The 14,333-nt window shown below is 36.7% G+C and overlaps 1 protein-coding gene across 8 annotated transcripts in view; it reads left to right on the top strand.

Moving 5' to 3' along the window:
- The window catches only part of EXOC2 (exocyst complex component 2), a 201,388-nt gene that overhangs the window by 18,575 nt on the left and 168,480 nt on the right, over positions 1-14,333 (top strand). The window contains exon 1 of one of the 8 annotated variants that reach the window (XM_087437907.1): positions 9,687-9,875. The exons of 6 other annotated variants lie outside the window; for them this stretch is intronic. The gene's annotated coding sequence lies outside the window, so the exon portion shown is untranslated. Of the gene's footprint in view, positions 1-9,686; positions 9,876-9,915; positions 10,038-14,333 lie in introns of those variants that run through there. One more of the 8 variants, XM_087437909.1, reaches the window with a different exon arrangement.

Here is a 14,333-nt window from a genome sequence, read left to right as displayed (position 1 = left end):
AGGTCTTATCCTGAGCACCCAGCTCTCTGGCCTCCGTGCTGATGCCTGGAGCAGTGACCCTCTTCTCTTCCCTGGGGACATTTCACATTGGGTGGAGACACATTTTGATCATCACAATTAGAGGTGTGCTATTGGCATGTAGTGGGTAGAGGCCAGATACACTGTTCAACATCATGCAGCACACAGGACATCTCTCGTTGCAGAGTGGCCCTGTCGAAACTGTGACTATGCTGCAGCTGAGAAGTGCTGCCTGGAGGATCACAAGCAGCTCTGGGTTCTTCCTGACTGGATGGAGGTGTGGAGGGCAGCTGGGACACAGGGAGCTCCCTCAGCACTCCTGTCATGGAGGAAGCTCGAGAACTGAAGGGAACAGAAACCAGGACAGAAGTGGAGCTGGAGAGAGTGATGGTCGTCCAGGAGCGGCCCAACAGATTAGAAGCAACTAATTAGAAGGAGAGGAAGTAGATATGTCAGACATGGGTACCCTGATTTTAATAATCAGTAAGAGTCTGACGTCAGTTGAGATGATTATAAAAAGCAACCTCATAAAACACTGCAACCTGAAGCAATATCCCAGAAATGTGTACAGAACAGTCATTAATGATCATAATAACAGCTGTGAATGATTTTTTTTAAGTTAAATTATGTTCCGTATACTATTATAAGGCAAATACAATTTAGAAAGATTCCTTCCAAAATAGTTAAAAGTTACATATATGTGTGTGTGTGTGTGTGTGTGTGTGTGTGTGTATAATTTTAATGTATAAGCTTACCCTATTTGGAAATTTGCCCTATTCTGAATACCTCTTTGCTAATGGCATCTAGTAAATGAGGCCTTGCTGTATTACGTTGTACCTTTGCAAACTCAGCTCAAGAACTGTACTACTAAGAAAACTTCCTGCCACTTCTCACCCCAAGGGTTCTGTGGGTCTAAATTTTTCTCATTTCTAGCCAGTTTAAAGATTCTATTTTACAGTTCTAAATACATAAATATATGACAACACACTGCTGCAGTTTCATAGCTTAACTGCTGTATTGGCCAAGGCCTTATCATGTTGAGGCTAAAGTGGTACTGCTGCAGTGGAAAACTAACCAATAAAGGTAAAAAGATAGTTGTATTATATTGTTATCTGTTGATTTTTCTTTGGTAAATGTGAATTTGAAGTGGACAGTGCACAAATTTCTGATTTTTATCTTAACTTATTAAATGTATATCCCATTAAAATAGCTTTAATTTTTAGATTACCCTTTATATATCAAAGCTTTGAGTAAGTTGTAAGAATTAACGTCTTTAATTTTACATTAATGCAATTTAGTAATGTAAATATTAAAAACAAATCTCTTGCAATTTCTGGTCCAGCATGTGATGAGCTTGCAGGTCATCACTCCTGACCTTACAATAAGAAAAATGTTGAACAAACTGAAAATTAACAACTCTTCTTTTATCCATCGGACAAATGAGGTCACAGCAAACTGCTGCCCCAAATTGGAGAGATCTACAGGCAGATACAGAGAATCACAGCCTAACTAGAGCAGAAATCCAGGAGCAGAAATCTCTGTGGGAACCAGTGCTGGATTGCTTTAATCAACATACTATGTCCAGCTTTCAACAAAAAATTACAAGGTGTACTAAAAGACAAAAAACATAATTTGAAGAAACAGAGCAAGCATCAGAACTAAACTCAGATATGGCAGGAATGTTGCAATTATCAAACCAGGAATTTAAAACAACTATGATTAATATGCTGAGGGTTCTAATGAAAAAGTGGGTAACATCAAGAACAGATGAGTAATGTAAGCAGAGAGAGAGAAACTTTAAGAAAGAATCAAAAGGAAATGGTAGAAATAAAAAACACCATAACAGAAATGAAGAATCCCTTTGCTGGGTTCATCAGTAGACTGGACATGGCTGAGGGAAGAATCAGTGAAGACAAGTTAATAACTGAAATGCAAAGAATAAAAACACTGAATAAAATTGAACAGAATATCCAAGAACTGTGGGACAATTACGAAAGGTGTCACATACACATAATGGAAATACCAGAAGGAGAAGAAAGAGAGAAAAGGACAGAAGAAATATTTGAAGTAATAATGGCAGAGAATTTCCCGTAATTAATGGTAGACACCAAACCACAGATCCAGGAAACTCAGAGAACAGTAAGCAGACAAATACCAAAAAGTCTACACTTAGACATATTGTATTCAAACTGCAGATAAATCAAAGACAAAGAGAAAATCTTGAAGAAAGCCAGAGGGAAGAAAACACCTTACCTATAGAGGGAGAAGGATAAAAATTACATCATACCTCTCTTCAGAAACCATGCAAGCAAGCAAACCATCAACCTAGAGTTCTATATGCAGTGAAATTATCCCTCAGAAGTGAAGGAGAAATAAAGACTTTCTCAGACAAACAAAAATTGAGGAAATTTTTCCCCAGTAGATCTACCTTACATGTTAAAAGAAGTTAAAATGTTAAAAGAAGCTTTTCAGAGAGAATAAAAATGATATAGCTTAGAAACTGGGATCTACAGAAACAAAAAATGTTAGAAAAGGAATAAATGAAGGGGCTTCTCGGTTCCCTCCCCTGAGGTACTGGTGTCATGTCCAGCACTCAGACCCCCATCCATGCTGAATAATACAGACACAGAGCATGATGGCTTGGCTTAAAAAAGAAAGGGGAGAAGACTTACTTTCTTGTCCCACAGCTGCAGCTTCTATATTTGAAAATCTCACAGTGGACGTTGTGGCTTCTCTGGCTCATGGAAGGGAGGAATCTACTCTAAAGACTTTAGGCGAAACTGTAAATAAGAGGGGCCGCCTCGGTGGCGCAAACGGTTAAGTGCGCATGCTCTGCTGCGGCGGCCCGAGGTTCGCCAGTTCGGATCCCGGGTGCGCACCGACGTACTGCTTGTCAAGCCATGCTGTGGCGGTGTCCCATATAAAGTAGAGGAAGGTGGGCTCAGATGTTAGCCCAGGGCCAGTCTTCCTCAGCAAAAAAAAAAAAAAAAAGAGGTTTGGCAGATGTTAGCTCAGGGCCCATCTCCCTCACACACACACACACACAAAACTGTAAATAAGAAATGAAAATATGATGACAGCCATGTTCCTCCTAGCTTTAGAGATGTTAATAATGTACCTTGTTGTTTCTTATGCAACAGAACATTTTCTTATAGTATTGTAATGCTGGTTAAGTTATGGCATCATGTTGAGACCAGTCATTCAGAGATTAAAGAGAGAAAGGAATTATTTTAAGTGTAGACATCATGAGCTTTTTAAAAGCCAAAATTATTATGGCTTTTCAAACTTGAAATGAAAAAGCTACTGAAGCATCCTATAAGTTTTAATTTCTAATAAAGTAAATATTGATTGCTATACCCCACATAAACAAAAAGCCCATTGGGGTCCCCTCCTTTTTTTTTTTTCAAAGAGTGAAAGGGTTCTTGACACTAAAAAGTGAGAAAACCATGTGGATTATCCCCAGCCGTGATTGTTCATTTCTTGCTCTGACCTCATACGGAACCAGTGTGAGGGAATTACATTAGTATAAGTCCCTGGCTGGGCCTAGGTTTTGGTCCTCTTAACCCAGGAAGCTGATTTTCGGTGACCTGAGAGACTTTGACTGTAGTTAACTTTTTTCCTTTTTGGCTTTGGCTTTTTGTCTATTTTGTTTGTTATATATATTTTTTCCCTCTTTTTTTTTTTTTTTTTTTTTTTACTTTTTCTCATTGTTTCTTTTCTTATTCAGTGTACAGTATAGGGGACAGTGTGGGGCAGGGTGGAGGACAGGGTGGGGGGATGACTGTGGGAGATAATGTTGGGGACAGTAGTGGGCTGTGGGGAACGGGGTGGGTGAGTCTTCATCTGCTCTGTGCAAGAGGGCCTGTCTATGAAAATGACTTGAAAATGACCACAGATCCGGGAAGCTTAGAGAATACCAAGCAGGATCAATACTAAAAAATCTACATCTAGTCATTTTATATTCAAACTGCAGAAAATCAAAAACAAAATGAAAATCTTGAAGTAAGCCAGAGGAAAAAACACCTTATCTATGGGGAGATCAATGATAAGAATTATATTGGATTTCTTTTTAGAAACCATGCAGGCAAGAAAAGAGTGGAATAATTATAGTGCTGAAAGAAGAAAAATCAACATAGAATTCTGTGTACAAGCAAAATTATTCTTCAAAAGTGAATGAAAAATACTTTCTCAGACACAAATTGGAGGAATTTGTCTCCAATAAGCCTGCCTTGCAAGACACATTAAAAGAAATTCTTCAGAAAGAAAGATAAGTCAGAAACTCAATCTACGAAAAGGAGCATTAGAGAAGAATAAATGAAGATAAATTACAATTTTTCTTATTCTTAATTGATCTACCAGGCAATAGTTTGTTTAATGTAGTAACAGCAACAAAGTATTTGGTGATTATACAGGTAATTGAAATGAATGATGGCAATGTTATAAAGGATGGGAAGGAGAAATTGGGAATAATCTGTTATAAGGTACTTCCACTGCCCGGGAAATGGTATAGTGTTATTTGAAAGTCTATTTGGATTAGTTGTACATGTGTAATGCAAACTCTAGGGCAACCATTGAAACAAGTTTAAGTATAATTGATATGCTAAGAGAGGAGGAAAAAAGGGATTTTTAAGGCAGTGAAACTATTCTGTATGATCCTGTAATGGTGAATACATGAACTTACACATTTGTCAAAATTTGTAGAGGATACAACACAAAGAGTGAACCCTAATGCAAACTGTGGGATTTAGTTAATAATGTATCAGTATTGGCTTATCAGTTGTAACAAATGTACCACACTAATGCAAGATGTTAATAATAGACGAAACTGTGGGGGTGGTAAAGGGGTATATGGGAATTCTCTGTACCTTACACTCAATTTTTCTGTAAACATAAAACTATTCGAAAAAATAAAGTCTATTAAGAAAAAAAACTTGTAAAGTGCTTTAAAAAAAGCAGAGCACCAAATCTCTCAATTCTATGCAATGATACTGATTTAATAGATCTTACTTTCTGAAAGGGATGCTGAAACAATTTTTGAATTCTTATTGTGAGCTTAAGTAATATTTCGAGGATTTATTCAGTTTTGCATCAAAATGACTTCCAGAATGAGGATGCCTTCATATATGCCAATAGTTTTGACTTACTTTCTTAGTTTCTGCATTCCAATCACTACAATGAAAATACCAGTTCTAGAAACAAGAGAGGAGAACCCTACCATATATCTGGAAATTCAGGGAGTTTCAGCTGAAAATGTTTTAGGTTAGAATGGTATTAGGAGTGAGGGGATACTGATCTGCTGTCGCCTAATGGGTGGGCACACTTTTTCCAAAAGAGCAAGATAGCAAATACTTTAGGCTTTTTCGGCCATAAGGTATCTGTTGCAACTACTCAACTCGGCTGTTGTAGTGAGAAAGCAGCCATAGATGACATGGAAATGAATTCATGTGGCCGTATTCCAGTAAAACTTTATTTACAAAAACAGATGGCAGACTGTATTTCTAAGCTGTAGTTTGCTGACTCCTGATTTAAAATATGCACCAAGGAAGCTCACTGAATAAGTAAATGAATGAATTCCACAAAAGAAACCTCAATAAATTCCCCAAATCAGGACATTTATGGATCACATTCTCTGACCAAAACAAGTAAACAAACAGGGATAAGAATGAAATACGTAAAAACTGGAATTTAATGACAAAAAGGTCAATAAGGGCTGGCCTGGTGGTGTAGTGGTTAAGTTTGTGCGCTCCATCAGCCAAGGCTTCGCAGGTTCCGATCCCGGGCGTGGACCTACGCACCACTTATCAAGCCATGCTGTGGCGGTGTCCCACATATAAAGTAGAGGAAGATGGGCATAAATGTTAGTCCAGGGCCAATCTTTGTCAGCAAAAAGAGGGGGATTGGCAACAGATGTTAGCTCAGGGCTAATCTTCCTCACCAAAAAAAAAAATGTTCAACAGTAGACTGTTAACTGTGGAATAATATAAAGCTTTCTAAGGTTAATCTTGGGTCAGAGAAGAAATCAAAACTGCATCAGGTCATTTATAAAAGAACGAGACCATTGCATATAAAAATCTATGGTATATGACCGAAGCTATAGGTAGGAAAAATAGTGGCTTTAAATGTTGTTATTAAATAAAGAAGCCTGAAACAAATGAACTAAGCATTCAGTTCAGGCAGATAGAAAAGGAAAAGCAAAATAAAATGCAAGGAAGAGGAATTAATAAATATTGAAGCTGCAAGTGATGACTTAGGTAACACCTCCCCTGAAAAAAAGAAGGTGGAATTTACAGCTTACATCAAGGATTATTATTCCAAAAGATCACTAAAACAGAAAGCATTGACAGGTCTAACCACGTAAAAAAGAGATATTTACAAATACTCAAGACAGTGAAAAAGGTGATGAAACCACAGTAATGGAAGAAAGTAGTATGATATTAAATTTGAAAATGAGAATGAAATATCTAACTTTCTGAGACATATACTAAAATTGTCTTAAAAAGATTTATAAAGTGTGGTCCCATAACCATGAAGGAAATTCCCAAATAATTATACTCAACGAGGCACTAGAAATAGATTGTTTTATAAGCCAGTTAATGGGAAACCTACAAGGAACAGAATATTCCTATACTCTTTAAACAAATATAATATGACAAGGATGGAAAACTTCACATTCTTTCTATAAGGCCAGCATGGCACTCTGGATACCGTAAATGCTCAGTAATATTTATAAACTGCTGAATGCTTGTTGATACTACAACAGACAAGTAAAAGAAGTACAAGAGAAGATCATTTTTGACTTATTGTAAATAAGATTTAAGATGTAGAACTCCTAAGTAAAGTATTAGCAAATCAAATCCAGGAATGTTTAAAGGACTAATAAATGGAATGATATAATATTTATTCCCAGAATATTGACTAATTCATTAATAGGAAATTATTTCAATTCACTATATTAATAGGTAAAAAAATTTTATCTTGAAAGGTGCTAAGAAAATATTTGATAAAGTTCAATATCCATTTTTAATTTTAGAAATAGACTTTAAATTAAAGATACAAAGATATTTTCTGTAACATGATAAAGTATTAGCTCTGTAACATCAATAGCAAACATTGTACTTAATGGTGAAATGCCAGAGCATGTATTCGTAACAGGGCCAATAATTAAAAATTAGCTCTTAAGGGGACAAAAAATCTTTATGTATAAAGTACAGATATACATATAGTACATAATACAAATATACAGTATATTTATATTAAAATTCATTTAGACAATTAGGAAAAAAAGACCTAAAAAGGCTCCTCATAGGGGCAACAGTGAAAAACAGTTGAGAAACACTCCTCTAGAGGATTGCCTGTTACAGTTACAAATAAGACAGCTTGCTAATACCACTGTTATTCTGCATTGTTTTGGAAGTTATAGCAAATGCAATAAGGCAGTTAAAATAAGTGACACATAAATACTGAAGAGTAAATGCCAACATTTTTATAATATTTGAAGGAAATAAGATTTTTTACAGAGAAAACATAAAAGATCATTTGGAAAGTGATTTCAATGAGAGACTCAGTAAGTTATCCGGCTTCAAAAAAAATGGCATGAGCTTACCCTGTGAACAGAGCTGAACAGTTTATCGGCAATCATAAAAAAGATTTGAGTAAGTGGGAAGATTCAATGTTGTCCATATTTTAAATGTCCTGAAATTATCTAGAAATTCAGTGTAATTGATACATTTGCTCATTTAACAAATCTGTGTCCAGCATCAGTTATATGCCAGATATTGCTCTAAATGCTGGGTATACAGCAGTGTATGGAACAGACAAAAACCCTTTCTCTCTTGGAACTTACATTCTAGCCAGCAGAGACAGACGAAGTGTAAATATAGTATGCCAGGGTGGTGGTGATAATTCCCATCAATATTCTTGTAGAATTATTTTTAGAATCTGACAAAATATTTTAAAGTTCATCTGAACCAATGCCTGTGAGAGAATGGCTGAGAGAATTTGTTAAAGATTAATTGTTCTATCAGATATTTAATTATAACATAGAAATTAAATCATTATGTTATAGGTGCAAAATAGATCAGTGGGACAAAATATAGAGGGTCCAGAAAGACTCAAAATGAGAATTTTTGTCTGTGATAAAAGTGGCATTTCAGATCAGTGGAGAAAACGGTGGCTTGTTCAGTGAAATGGTGTTGTGGGCTACTAGCTATTCAGTATTTCAAAATAGATTCCAAATGAATTAAATGATTAAATAGATAAAACAGATAGCATTAAAGTACCAGAAACTTGACTTTGAAAGCATGACTGTAGACGTAGCAAAGAAAAGTCAATAGGTTTGACATTAAAAGACTCAAAATTTCCTAAGGGCAAAGAGCATCATAAACAACTTGAAAAAGCAAGTGATAAACTGGGGAAGATATTGACAGTGTATATAATGGACAGAGGGCTAATGTTCTTACTAGAGATCTTAAAATCAAGGAAAATAAACTTAATAAAAAGAAGCAAAGGTCATGAAAATGGAATTCACACACAATGCAAGTTGAAACCACTTTATTTTGCCTATCAGATTGCTACAGAGTGCTAATACCCACTGTTGCTGTTGGGAGGATGTGTTGATAAAGCTTTTCTACAGGCCGGTTTGGTAATACATGTTAGAATCTTAAATGTACATCGTTTAACCAGCAATTCGTCTTTGTAATGCAAGGAAATAATTGGGTAAATGTGCAAAAATGTTTTGTAGAAAACTGTTCATTGTCATGTTCATAACAGCAAAAAATTGGAAATCATGTAAATATCACTTTGATTATACATCCATACAGTGGAATACTAAGCAGCCTGAAGATGATGTATACTTGTATTTACCACCACGGAAAGAAGCTGTTATACAGTTTATGTGTAAAATTGTACAGTTCATGTGTAAAAATCAGGTTGTGGAATGTACGCCTAGCATGCTAGTTTTATGAAGCCCTTGTAACCGTGTGTACATGTGCCCTGGCTGATGAGGACAGTATTATTGTGTACGCCAGCAAGGTGAGAGTGGGTCGCCCCCTGAGTGATGATTTAATTTTCGTATACAGTTGAGAACATTTAGACATTTCTGCGACGGGGTGCCTATCCTTTTTATAATCAGAGTGGAAACAGTGAAGCTCTTTTTAAGGAGGAGGTGGAGGAAAGATGAGCATGGGATTGGAGGCCGCGTTTTTAGGGGCCCCAGGGCCGCAGTGCCCCGTTGTCCTTGTGGAGGGGCTGTGGGCGGACGGACCCCGGTGATGGCTCCCCCGGATGGGGGCGGGAGGGCGGCGCCTCGGACCGGAATGGCCCCGCGCCCCTGGGTCCCTCTCGGAAGCGCTGTGGCCACAGGCTTCGCAGCCTCGTGAACTTTTGTGCCCAGGTCGCCGGCAAGGAGGTGACAGCGCCCAGTGCTGCGTCCGCGGGCCCTGTCACAACCGGCGGAGGTGTGCGTGCTGCCGCGTGCCAGGGCCGGCCGCTGCTCCGCGGAGTTCCAGGAGCTGGAAGGAGGCGCCCGCTGACCTCTGACCCACGCGGCCTCGCCCGCTGGCGGCCGTGCGTCCGGGGCCGCAGACGCGGAGCGGCGTCGTGGGAGGGCGGCAGGCGGGGCCGTCCCGCGCTGGCGGAGCAAGTCTAAAGGGCGAAGCGATCTTGAGTGCGGAAGCTGCCATGGTGTCTGTGGGAAGTGGTTAACAGTCTGGGAGCTCCCCCCGCTCGGGCGCGCCCCACGCGGCAGCGGAGGGCAGGGCGCGGGCGCGAGCGGAAACGCCTGCCGCTGCTCCAGGGACGGCGGATAAGCCGAGGCGGCCGTGTGCGGTGGTTGGAACAGTGCTCTTCGTCTTGGTCTGGTTCGTGAAGATGTCTCTCTTCAGGATTTCATTCCTGCCTCATAAAAATTCAGCCAGCCTGTATTATGATTATTTTTTTAAAGGTTATGGTCTTTTCAAACCTCAAGCAGACCCTAAGTTAATTGGGTTGAAAGTCTGAACCCTCAGTGGCCTATGTAGGGGGTACGTTTTGATGAGCCTTTCTTCCTTTGCAAAGCTTTAATTAAAAAATCATTGATGAAAGAGTTGGGTAATTCATTTTTATGTTTGTTGGACTTTGTCAGTTTTTTTCGTGCTTTTTAAGATGCCAACAAGAAAAAGATTTTCTCCCTCAGCTCTTCTTTTGGGAAAACGAGGATTGTGACAAAAATAAAAATAACTTTGAATCCTAAAACCATTGGATCAGTATTTTATGATAAAATGCTACGTGTAAATGGGAACTTAATCCTTTTAAGACAAGTATAAATATTTTCTGAAGGATTTTCTTAATTTAGCGAGCTCAGTATGATATCTGAAAGATACGTTATTTGACGTTTGTATGTGTTACATAGTCTTTGTTAAGCTGTGTGTGTCTTGTCAAAGAACTGTTTATTCGTGGTTTTAGATTTATCATCTACAAAGTTTGAATTGGTTATTTATTAGGTTCACTAATAATGCATCTTATTCACACATGGGTTCAAGGAAATAGTCGAGTTTATGTGGACCAACATGTTTCTTATGGGTAACTTTTGTATAAATCAAGTTTCCCCTTTTTTTCCCTATAGTATTCCATTTAGAAAATAATTCTTAATGCTTCATTATTTTGAGAAGAGGAAGGAATGGTTAAAGGGCTGGTGCAGTGATTAAAAATCTCATGAAAAAGGGAGGTTCATATTCTTTCATGTTAAATTGTAGTTTCTTAAAGGCTGCCAAGTTAATGGCTTGTCTTCTTGCGTAAGCCATTATTTTTGCAGACTCAGTAAATTCCCAGACTACATTTTCATCATTAATGAATAATTTTCTACTAGATTTGGTGATAAAATACTTAAATTTGTTAATTTGTTTTGTTTTGCTGATTTGTAAATTCCATTCGTGGTGTTGCGGAAAGAACGCAGAAACATGAGACCTAGGCAAGTCACTTGAACACTGACTCCTTAAGATCTCTTTCAGTTTGAGTAGATTCTGAGTCATTAGTCTGAGGGTTATAGTATAGAAGATGGAACAGTTGTTTTCAAAAGTATTTCAAAAGTGGTATCTTAAAATTATTAATATATAACCATTTCAGAGTTATAGTTTAAGCTTTGTGAAGCTATTTACTTTTTAACTTCTGAGTTATACACAATTGCTTGGTGAATATTTTCAAAGCTGTTTATGAAGATTTAAAAAAAAATCTGTTTTTAATATTTTTGAAATCCCCTGCCTTCATCAGCATTTTTGTGGGCTGTAAATGCAAGATGAAAATGCAATACAAGTGCTTTAACACAGTGAGAAAATTATCAGGTCGGCAGATGTTTTTTTTTTTCTGTGCGTAACACAGAAATGACTTATGCTTATGTCGAGTATCTCTTCCTATTTTTCTTTGGTTTATTAATTAAATGATAATTTTCAAGCTAAAGTAAAAACCTGTCTTTTTACTTGTTTGATCCCCTCTCTTCTCCTTCCTTCCCTCAGTTTGTCTCTTTGTTTCTCCTTCTCTCTATATTTAGTAAAACCAGAGAAGTGAAAAAACCTATGGTTTGTTTTGGAAAATAGGTAACTGTGCATTTGAATCTATGGTAAATTATTACAATGGTTTACTTTTAATAATTCATTAACAAAAAGTATCTGTAAAAGTTTTGTAGCCTAGTCTTTGCATTGTAACTTTTGAAAATGAGAGGGATAATTTTTTCCTCTCTTAACTTGAAGAGATGTGTTGCTATTAAAGAGAAATCAATATCCCATCTAATACTCTAACATCTAAATATAAGGTCTTAAAAATTCAGAATCTTCTAATGATATAGTAAAAAAATGTTTTATAATAAATACCCAGATTTTAAAATGAATAATAACATGCTTATATTATCGTTTAGTTTAATTGTGCAAAGCTAGGGAGTACCAGTTTCTATAGTCTTATATTAGTAATTGATTTAAAAGCTTGGTCCTGTAAGTAAGACTCTCATAGAATCCAGAACTGAAAGGGGTAAGGCAGAGATGATCTCATCCAGCTACGTTATTTATAAATGAGAAAACACTTTCAGAGAGCATAAAAGTAACCAAGGGTTTTTAATTGTTAATGCCAGAGCTTGGTTTAGAACCCATGTCTCCAGACTATTCATGGGTGTTAAGTTTTTGAGCTTGTTCTGTCAAGGCAATAATTCAGAGACATACAGCTTGGATGTACTTTTGTTTATTAAAATAAGTTTATTAGATTACCATGTGAATCTATTACTTATCTATAAAGATAAAATGTAAATGAAAAAAAGTCCAAAACTTTTTTGAAGGGTATTGTCATATTGTCCTTGTGTGAAGATGTCCTTTGTTCTTGCAGGTAGGAAGGAATTTATTTGCCGCAAAATGATAATTCTGTGGAAAACCTAGACCTCACATTAAAAATATCAAGGCATCAAGTTTAGAGATTATTTTAGCTTCTTTCATTTGTTTCTTTTAGAGAAACACTACTGAGAGGCAAGAAAACATTATGCCTTTATATTTCACTCTATCTACAGAAAATAAATCATTGATGAAATGTATTCACGTGCTTCCTTATGTCCAGAAATGTGTGTTTCGGTGTAGTTTTTATTGTCCCACTAAATACCATTTGCTGAAAACTGTACTGGCTTATTCATATAACAGGCTTGTACTATTTTTTTATTCTACTAAAAAAAGATCGCTAATAAGTATATGTTTATTCACTGAATACCACATATCAAAAGAAATCAGACAAATGTCTGTTAGCTGGTTAATTCCTATAAGGGTCCTCCTAGTTGCATTTATCCCTATTCTGATCCGGGTAGTTGAAAAATACTTGGAAAATTAACATGAGTCTGGAGACATCAGAATTATGATTCCTAACAGGTAGTTGAAAAATGCTGGGAAAATTAACCTGAGTCTGGAGACATCAGAATTATGATTCCTTTTTTAGCAAGCCCATAACTCTGTTTGGTAACTGACAGCATGTAAGTGTGTAGTATGGTTCTTAGGCTAAGAGCCAGTTTGTAATAATTTGCAGCTCATCTAAGTATACCTGTGTATGTATGTGAAATTCCCCTTGGGTACTCCCATACTGTCAACTTTTATCATTTGCCCATTTGTATCATTTAATCCTTTGTTTATTATTAGTGTACTTGTTCAAGGATATTGCATAATAAAAGTGGCTTATTTTGTATCTGTGATAATTTTCCTTACATGAGTAATAATAGCTACTTTACCTCTTGTCTCTATCATTATGCTTTCAAAGGATAAAATTAGCTTGTGGTATGTACTTTTAGGGTAGGTTTATTCACTTTATTGCTTACCTGTTTCATGATCTTAAATGGCTGTGTAATGTGAAGACTATGTATTGTTTTAATTAAACAAATGAGGTTTATGACAGGCAGAGGCAGACTTTTTTTTAACCTCTGTTCAGTGTATTTACATAAGGCAGACCTTATGACAGATTTTCAGTGTTGTTTCATTGCATTTGGAAAATCTTTGTGAGGAAAATCTGTAGGCACTTAATGACAGCTATAGATGAGAGCTTTCCTTTAAACATATTCTTGTTAGTCTGGCATGGGTTGTGAAACTGAAAATGTTCAGAAACTAAATTCTGTTTTCTTAAGACTTAGACTCTGTCTTGAGAGTGATAAGAAATTATTTCATTTATTTGTGATTTTAAACATGAGAACATTATCTGTAATGCAGGGTGTTTCCAATTAGAGGTGGGTTGAAAAGAGACTTGTCTTTCCATAATTCATTCCGCAGGTAATTACTGAGTGCATACTATGTGGTAGGCACTGTTTTATGTACTGTGGACATTGCATTGTAAAAAGCAGATATTCTTATATTTCTAAATTAAATGGCTTAATGGTCTTCCTGAGATAATGGTTTGTCCAAGTTTGGGGATATGTAGGTGATACTTCATGGTAAGGAAATGCCATTTAATTTTTGCATATGAACCAGTATAATGAACAGTGGATTTTCAGCTGCCTCTGGTTTGTTTGTCTGGAACAGAGCTGTATCCTTCGATCATAAATAAGAAAACAGATCATACTTTTTGATTCATGACTATCCATAGTGGCCCAGACATTACCTATTTTTACCAGACATTACTTTGTTGTACTAGGACAAACTTTGCATGTAACATAGTTAAAGATTATGATCCTCTCTAAATGCCCTCAAAATAGATTTGGAATATTGGGAGTAAATTGGAAATGCCCCTGTCCTTACTTTGTTTTGGTTTGCTGTTTTTTGAGACCAGAGGTATTCTAATTTCAATTCTGTTTCACACTAGGATGAGCCAGTATTCTAGTCACATAAGAAACA

Source organism: Ceratotherium simum, chromosome 13 (assembly GCF_057802395.1).
Source record: "Ceratotherium simum simum isolate JZ-2026a chromosome 13, ASM5780239v1, whole genome shotgun sequence".
Taxonomy (NCBI): domain Eukaryota; kingdom Metazoa; phylum Chordata; class Mammalia; order Perissodactyla; family Rhinocerotidae; genus Ceratotherium; species Ceratotherium simum.
The sequence above is the reverse complement of the archived record's forward strand: the minus strand, read 5'-3'. Positions and strand labels throughout refer to the sequence as shown.